This window comes from Pinus tabuliformis, chromosome 3_2 (assembly GCF_031772625.1).
Source record: "Pinus tabuliformis cultivar Carrire ecotype Pingquan chromosome 3_2, CPIR1, whole genome shotgun sequence".
Taxonomy (NCBI): Eukaryota; Viridiplantae; Streptophyta; class Pinopsida; order Pinales; family Pinaceae; genus Pinus; species Pinus tabuliformis.
In genome coordinates, this window is record NC_142302.1 from 621,397,900 (window position 1) to 621,406,674 (window position 8,775).

At 34.4% G+C, this 8,775-nt stretch overlaps 1 non-coding gene across 1 annotated transcript; it reads right to left on the minus strand.

Annotated features, from left to right (window-relative positions):
- Positions 1 to 8,388: 8,388 nt before the first annotated feature.
- On the minus strand, positions 8,389 to 8,459 carry TRNAG-GCC (transfer RNA glycine (anticodon GCC)). The gene has a single exon. It is a non-coding gene; the product is annotated as a tRNA-Gly (tRNA).
- Positions 8,460 to 8,775: the final 316 nt, after the last annotated feature.

Here is an 8,775-nt window from a genome sequence, read left to right on the forward strand (position 1 = left end):
TTTTTAAATTATTAGTATCTCCACTCATTTTTAATATATTACTTATTTCCCTATAAATATGATCCTGTATTAATTGGAGTTGAACTTACATTTTGGAATTATTTCTAATTCTAAATAATTAATTTATTAATATCATAATTTTCATGAAATGATATTTCTAATCTTAAATAATTAATTTGTTAATATCATATATTACTTATTTCCCTATAAATATGGTCCTGTATTAATTGGAGTTGAACTTACATTTTGGAATTATTTCTAATTCTAAATAATTAATTTATTAATATCATAATTTTCATGAAATGATATTTCTAATCTTAAATAATTAATTTGTTAATATCATAATTTTTATAATATTATCCTTTGAGGTTTCATATTCTCAAGTTTTCTTTTTAATTCGTGGGTTTTTTAATTTAATTTTTATATTTTAATCTTTTTGAATTTGTTTTAATTTTCTAATGGTCTTTAATTCTCTCTTTTAAACCTTTATTATAATGTATTTAATGATTTCATTTTCTTTGCTTTAGCTTCTTTATTAATTTTAATTTTAAATTTTTAGGTTTCTTACTTTCTTGTAAATTTAGCTTTTTATTAATTTGAGTTTACTTTTATTTTTTAAAATTGATGTTTAATTAATTAATTGTTTTATTATCAATCCATTCTTAAAGAGAATTGTGTTTTTATTGTTGATAGACCCTTTTAAGTTTAAAGATCTCTATGCTCTCTTTTCTTATCACTATGCTTAGGTTTCGACTGTAAGGATGGGTAGAGTGTCCACTTAAAACGTTGTAAGGAAGGGTGGAGTGTCCACTTAAAACGTTGGACATATCCAAAATTTTGATCATACATTTTTTTGTAAGTCGAAGAGTTTCTATTAATCAAAAGACATATATAAGGATGTCAAAATGCATATGGTCTCACCCCGACCGGGTTTGTTGACCAATGTGATAACCATACAACATACAAATAACAAAATTGACAGTTGAGAGGTCTAGAGCTTGAGAGGCCTAACATTCCAGAAAACTAAAAGAACAAGAAACACGCCAGTGAACATATTCATTCGTTGGAGGTAATTGAAGCAGGGTTATTCGTCCCAGTACTTGGGGGAGGCAGAGGGTGATATATGCAATTAACATGGTGCTAAAAGTGAGCAAGCAAAGTCTCTAGCTTTTCAACCTTTTCCATTAGCAAATTATGACCACGTCAGACCACTACCACCCTTTCACAAACATGGCACTGGAAGTATTGAAGCTGCTCAAATTTGGCCATGACAGTCTCATGCTTCTCCCTGCGAGCTTGATCAAGGGCATCTAGTTGAGTAGAAACAGATTGCACTAGTTCAAGGATCGTCGAGGAGAGTCCTAGCCTCCTGGAAGGTGCCTGACCTGAAGTCCCCGAACATCCTTGGCTAATGTGGCCTCAAGGTGTCGTAACACATTGACATCCCCGCCCACAACCACCTACACTTGTGCCACGACCAAACTATGAAACCATCTGACAACGGTTGCCTGCCATTGGAGCAACCAAATAACTATGACTCCCACTAGTTCCACGATCCCCACAACCAATGTCTCTCCAGGGACCTGCACCCCGCCTGGAGCTCCCACCATGAACAAATACAGCTCCACCCTGAGATCCAATGAGGGCGGGAGAGCTTTCACACTTCATCGGAGCAAAGACGCGCGAGGAGCGGGGATTGGGCTTCATGATGGAGCTCAAAGGGAAGTTGCAGAGCCGAAAAAAAGAGACACCCAGAACACTACTATCTACCACCCGGAACCAAACATGCCTTGTTGCAGACGAGAGGGAAGAGGATAACCAACACAAAAATCCCCACCACCGAGAATTCGCTGCCCAATTAGAGACGAGTCAGACTAGAGTGGAAGTAAGAGACCCGAGGGGAGAGAGCCAGATAGAAAATAGCAAACACCCAAGACGAAATTGAAAGGAAAAGCCCTGAATTCGATATCGACACAGAGTCGCAGCAGAATACCGAAGGGAGAATTGAGACCAGAGATCCTGGAAAGGAAGAGCCAGGATGCGAGAAGACTCAGATTCCACTGCCACCCTGAAGCTAAAACCGCCACCCTAAGAGATACAACACCACCCATGAACCCAGAACTAAGAAGACAATAACCAAAAGTCTGGCACAAAGCACTCCAAAAGCATCCCCCAAGAGGCCAAAGCGAGAAACCCCAGGAGCATAAGGCAGTTGAATCTAAAGACATCCAAAACTGAAGAAGACGCATCCTCCAGAGAAGAGCTAAGAGGGAAAGTTTCTCAATTAGCAGGAGCAAGCAAGAGAATGTTGCTTGAGGCACGCCTGAGGCGCACAGGACGGACCACCACCCTAGACCAGGAGCCAGAGAAGATGCAAGCAGGGAGGGGGGCGCATTACACAGAGAGACATTAGACAACCGGAGATTTTTACAATTGATGGAATATAACCAGAGGAGGAGCGGCTCCATCACGTCGAAGTGATTGCACACAGGTGAAGTTGAACGGTTCGCACAAGCGACTGCAAAGGTATTAACTCTGGCGTGGTGGAGGGGTTGACGTCCTATCCTCTCCCGCCCTAAACATTGCACAACTAGCATCCGTCACGTGATGGGTGGCTTCCATAACCCGACACCCCCATTGGGGATTGATCATACAATTTGTATTCCAAAAACAATACGCCAAAAAAAAAAAAATCTAATTTAGTTTATAATTTCTTCTTAGAAATGTGTAATTCTTTTATTATACAATATAGAGCTAACAAAAAAATTATTTTAGTGACTAAAATATTTCAATGTTCATATTAAGTAATATAATTTACGCTAAAGAAATTAATTAAATTTTCATTTTAAAATAATTGTAATTAAAAAATAATTATATTTTCATTTTTTTTTCTTATGAGGGAGCTGTTGAATTTAATCAATTTTTAAAGTTAAGTGATTATATGACATCTAAAAAATATTAATAACAATAAAAAAAATCAATGTAAATATTAAATAAAATATATCAATATGCATCTTAAAGAGATCTTTTATTATAGTATTTTCTAATTTAAAGTACGAGGGAGATATGTATATATTCTCCATGAATATATGTCTTTTACTTTCCAATATGAAAGTCACGTATATAATAATAATAATAATAATAAATATTTTAAAGTATATCCTGAGTAAAATTTTAATATCAATTATGTATATATCATATAAAACAAATAAAATTAAGATATTTCTTATGGTTAAACATTTGATTAGTGTATTGGTCCAGATGAAAAATATATGTAATTTCTTTCATATTGAATATAAAGTTGACACATGATATATACTTCAAAAAAATTAACATAAATCTATGTTAACCTTAAACCTATCAAATATGAAAAAAATTATTCAAAAAAAATTCAAAATTTACACTAAAAAAAATTACATCTAAAAAAATTTAATATATAATATTTAATAAAGCTAAAATTAATATAAATCTATATTTATCATATTAATTTCAAAATTTAAAGGTATAAAATTCTAAATTAACAAATTTTATAAATATCTGTTAACAAAAAAAACATTCTACTGTCTCTAAAAACTTCCTATTACACTAATCACATTCAATGTACAAATAATAATTAAATTAAAATTCACATTCAAGGTACACATTCAATGTACAAATAATAATTAAATTAAAATTCACATTCAATGTACAAATAATAATTAAATTAAAATTAATATATTAATAAAAGCTTCGCATTACCCACTTACATTAAAAGTCTTATCTTTCATATCTGAGATTTTGTTAGTTTTTTTGCACAGAAGTTTCTCCTCGAGAATATGATATATGTAAATACATGATATGTACTTTCTGCCACTATTTATATAGGAACAGAATAATATAATCTTGCTTTTTTCTTCCTGAAAAACAATTAAATTAAAGTTGAATAATAATAATAATATGCATTATCCAAACGGAAGTATCATATGAGCCGAAGATAGAATTAATATGGAAATAGACACAGAAATACTCACATGTCATCCTACATGAGTGATTAATTTTTTAATCATTTTCTTAGCAAAACCCTACACAATTTATTGCCCCTTATCTATCCTTTTCGAAGAGTTTATATATATATATATTCAAATAATTGAATACCAGTGAATAGTTGAATTAGTCCATAAATACTAGCATCAGTCATAAAAATCTACAGATTTAATGAACTACCATAATAAAGATAAAACACTAGCATCAGTCATAAAAATCTACAGATTTAATGAACGACCATAATAAAGATAAAACATAATGATCTTAATAATCTTAATGTCCACAGTGGATAGCTTGGCTTAAAAAACATTTGGTTTTTCAAAAAAGTTGTCTTTTATTATCATCTAATACTATAAAAATGAATAAATGAATGATATTTTAAAGTCTATCAGATTAAACATAGTCTATAGGACTATCAGCCTTTTGCTTTATGTTTCTGAAAGCATCACATTCCAAAATGAAATGCTATTCCGATTCTACTGCCCGAGAAGTTCAAAAAGTGTCTCTTCCACCATCTCGTTTCACACCAGATTAAAAATAGTCTATGGGACTATCAACCTCTTGTTTTATGTTTCTGAAAGCATCACATTCCAAAATGAAATGCTATTCCGATTCTACTGCCCCAGAAGTTCAAAAAGTACACATGTTCTTGCCAAGCTTCTTTAGGTCTCTTCCACCATCCTGTTTCACACCGAAGTTTATGTGAGTTGGTTCTTAATTGAGCAATAAGATTCTTTGCTCTCCACGGAATGTTGGCTCCAATGTACTATTTTCACTGGAGATCACAAGTAGGGTTGAATTCCTAAACATAGTACTTTTTCTTTCTACCCAACTCTTTTCCGCATTTACGCTTATGGAACTTCTCCATAACAAAACTTTTAACTCCTTGTTTTTTGTGGGACATGCATTGAGGTAAATATTCCATGTTTACATCCATTTGTTGTTTTGTCTCATCCATGATTTATTTCTTCACGCATGCCTTCATTGAAGATAATTTTTTGGCCATCTACCTACTCCCATTTGCTCAATTCTTTTTAGATACCTTATAAGACGCACCATAGCAATTGCTTTGATGAGAGTTGTACTGTGTCACTCAACATTATCTCATAAGGAACCAAACTTTTTATTTTGAGCTTGCTCATGATCAAGCGTTTTGGATTTTCTCAATTTGTTTCCATTTTGAAACAAGGATGCCACTAGTTCACAGTTCACACCCATATAATATCATTAGACAAACTAGGAGTCCAAAAAGCACTTTAATCATTTTCCAATCCCATAACTTTGTCTCTCTACATATGTTTTGAAGTGCATAGAATGTTTTCCACCCTCCTAAAATTTTCTTCTTTCTGTAGTCCTCTCAATTAAACTTCTTGTTGAAATCGATCTCAAGGTACTTGTATTAATTTACTTCTACAAGGGTCTACAGAAACAAAAACATATAATAGTTGAAGCATAGACAAACAAAAGCTATGTTTGCAAAAGAGTATCAACAAAATCTTGACCCTAAGGAATGGATCCATCCTCCATCCTATCACCATTCTGAAAGAACTGGAAGTGCATGCATTTAGGTGCAGCAAAAAGACATTTTTTATATAAAGAGTTTATACGGACATTATGCTCACGGTAGATATGAGTGAATGATATGTTACCAAATGATAAGTTTAAGTTCTGAATGGAATCCATCCATCTAGTCAACATCGGAGCATTGAGGTTGGCTCTATCATTAATCTAATCAATTACAATCTTTGTATCACCATAAATTTTGATTAGCCACATATTGATGTGCTTAGCAAAGAAGAACAGACTCCATAATGCAGTAATTTCCACCCTAATGTAGGTGCCCACATCACCATACCAACAAAGTGGCTTTGTTCATCTGGATTTTTTAATGATCACCACATGACACCCACAAAGACCTAATTTTGCAACGCCATCAAAATATCCATAGGGAATTCCAACATTTGGGGGCCACAAGGTGGACTTTGTGGTTTCTGCTTTGTTTCCTTCAGTCCGATTTCTCTATACCATGCATAGATCTTTGTAGAAATCCACCACACATCAAGTTATTTATTTTCAAAAATCAATGCATTTCTCACCTTCCAAATGCCCCATATAATCAACTAGGGTAGGCTTATGAAATTCTTAGGCCTAGTCAGCAACCATATGAAACAAGATTCTAGAGAGGGGAAGCATCACCCTTGATGATAAGTTGGGTGTATGCAATACCCAAACCCAAATAGCCACAACCAATAGACATTGCAAAAATAGATGCAATGCAGATTCATTAGTCTCCCTACACAAAAGATGAACTTGAGGACCACAAAAACCTCTCCTACCCAAATTATCCCAAGTTAAAATATGATTTCTCCGGACCAACCAACCAAATAATATAATTTGCATCTACAAAGCCACATGAGCCAGCGATTTGTTTACGAGTGACTAAGCCTCTGTGATAGGAAATAATCATAAATCCCTGATACGACCAAGTTTCCTTCCTTCACCGATCCATTCTAGTTGAGAGCATCAGGGTTTATCCCATTTGTAATTCGCATCATGCTGAGGGTGTAAGTATAATTGGTCCATGCATCAACAAGCGAACCTCTCAGCGCCCATCGCAGCAGCGGATTCGTAGATAGGTCGATTGTCTATTGTCTCAAACTCCTCTATAATTTGAGTTAAGAAAAAATATCCTCTAGAATGAATAGCATCTAATAACTCCATCTCCAGACTGATTGAGCCGAGAGGCTTATTCTACAGCTCAGTATGATGTGTAACCTTGTCCCTCCATCATCAAGATTGAAATTTTATTTGTGTCTACCAAAATATTTTTTTTTTAAAATCTAAAAATTAAATAACTATACAAAACATTTAAATAATGTATACTCATTAAAAAAATCACAAGTCAATAAATTGGATCCCTCTAACTCATATTAGATCTATATTTAAAATAGATCTATGCTAATAAACAGCCTACCCATAACTAGATCAGTAACAATAAGAATCTTATATCCATCCCCAAATTTTGACTTTAAATTCTAAAAAAGCAAAACTTATTTTTGGAAAAAATTCTTATCCAAATATAAGATCCCTTCATTAACTTCAACTATCCAGCTCTGAGCCATTCAAACACCTGCTTGTTTTTCTTGGATATTTAATTGTAATAATGTCATGCCAAATACCTTCACCGTTGACTGCTCGCCATAAGCTTTTTATGAGAGGAACCCAACTGAAAAGTTTCATATCCATTAACCCCCAACCCCATTAGCCCAGAGGCCTCACTAAAGCAAGAGATAATGTGATATAAATTGCTCCATTGATTCACAGATGCCTGCCCAAAAATCAAAACATCGCCTACAAACATGAGAGGGGTAACATGGGTGTTCCTAGCGACTTTCAATGCGCAAAAAAGGCCAGCCTGACGAGGTTCCAGTATCTTTCTGCTAAGGCCGTCAATCACCAGTAAAAAAAGCAGCATGGGAGATAACGAACATCCCTGTCGAAGCTCACTATGGGACCTGAAAAAGGAGGAGGGCAAACCTACCAAAACTGCAAAGTTTGCGGATGAGACACACTCCATTATACATTCCACCACATTAATTTCATATCAATCTTGAAAAGTATCATTCGGAAGAATGGCCAGTCAACATAGTCATAGAGTAGGTGTAAGTCCAATTTTAGCATTAAGGCCTCATAGATTAAATAGAATTGTTGCATTCCTTTACAGATTGTCCCGTAACAGCTTATGTTTAATCTTGGGAATATTCATAGTGAAAACAGAATTTTCCAATTTCAAGAAAAATTAAGGCCTCATTTTTCTGAGATTAAATAGAATTGTTGCATTCCTTTTCAGAGTGTCCCTGTAGCAGCTTCTGGTTTAATCTTGGGGATATTCATAGTGAAAAGAGAATTTTCCAATTTCAAGAAAAATGTCGTCTGCATTCACATTTTTTTCCCGCCAGATGGTTCTCCACTTCCTCTCAAACCGTGAGGCTGCCAGGTGAGGTGCGGGATTTTGGCATTGGATAGTGAAATACGTCTTGCTTTTTTGTGAACTATTTTACTTTCAGATTCGGAGATGCCTCGCTCTGTTGGTTCAAAATCAGAGCAGTTCAAACACTGAACCGAGAACGAGAAAATTAAAACCCTAAATGCACCAGCCGGGTATCGAACCCGGGTCTGTTCTCCACTTCCTCTCAAACCGTGAGGCTGCCAGGTGAGGTGCAGGATTTTGGCATTGGATTGTGAAGGACGTCTTGTTGTTTTGTGAACTATTTTACTTTCAGATTCAGAGATGCCTCGCTCTGTTTGTTCAAATTCAGAGCAGTTCAAACACTGAACCGAGAATGAGAAAATTAAAACGCTTACTGCACCAGCCGGGAATCGAACCCGGGTCTGTACCGTGGCAGGGTACTATTCTACCACTAGACCACTGGTGCAGATATAAATCAGCGTTTAATTTAATCTCTCTGTTTTTTCCATTGTGAATTTGATTTACTGTGTCATGCAGGTATTTTGACTAGCCATTTAGCTTCCTATTTGAATCATTACTTAAAATTAACAATATAAAGTAAAATATAGTTATTTATTTTTTAAAGTTATTTTTGTTTATTTATGGTTACTCATTAGTTTGTTATTTGATTTAAAGTTTGTTTTGTTTTGGAAAATTTATCATAATTTAGTGGTTAAATTAGTAGTGAAGATAGTGATGGAAAATCACATTTGGAATAATTATAAGTGGTCTGTAAAGGGACA